The sequence below is a fragment of the Cyprinodon variegatus genome, unplaced genomic scaffold (genome assembly GCF_000732505.1).
Source record: "Cyprinodon variegatus isolate N-32 unplaced genomic scaffold, C_variegatus-1.0 Scaffold356, whole genome shotgun sequence".
Classification (NCBI taxonomy): Eukaryota; Metazoa; Chordata; class Actinopteri; order Cyprinodontiformes; family Cyprinodontidae; genus Cyprinodon; species Cyprinodon variegatus.
The window spans coordinates 248,328-248,962 of record NW_015150809.1 but is presented as its reverse complement, the minus strand read 5'-3'; positions in this window follow the sequence as shown (position 1 = coordinate 248,962).

Below are 635 nucleotides of genomic sequence, written 5' to 3'. Positions count from 1 at the left end.
TCATCCCTTATAATACTATTCCATACAGACCATTAAAACTACTGGTAGCTATGAATTGCTACATTATCAAAGTAGTGAGGATTCTACTATTTTTCATGTCAAGTTTTTAGTTCCCTCAAATTCATTTATGTCACAAATAGGTACAGGTGAATTAAGAGATTCTGCACCATTCAGAAAAATACTATAAAAAATTATTACAAGTTACAAAATCTTTTGACAATGCTACAGGAGTGTTAGGAATTACTTAAAAATCAGTACAAAATATTCCAAATGCATATAAGGCTCAAATACAATTAAGTGTAACCATTTCACTCTGATAAAATAATTATGTTCTACAATGTGTAGCTGTGAAACTTGAGTATTAACACCCGCTGCTTATACTGTAGCAGGACTGCTTTTAAAAGAAGCTGGTAGCTTAGAATATAGCCAGTACAAAGATTGATGCAGACTGATTGAAGCTAAGGGTGAAAAATGAGAATTAGCCACCTGTTTGAAAATGGCATTCTATGTGTTTGTCCTGAATCCTTGAGATTATAATTCTTAGGAATGCTTACAAAGTATTTAAATCTGCGTATGTTCCAATATATAAGAGTTAAGAATGAATTTATAAAGAAATAACTGTTTTGCCATTAAAG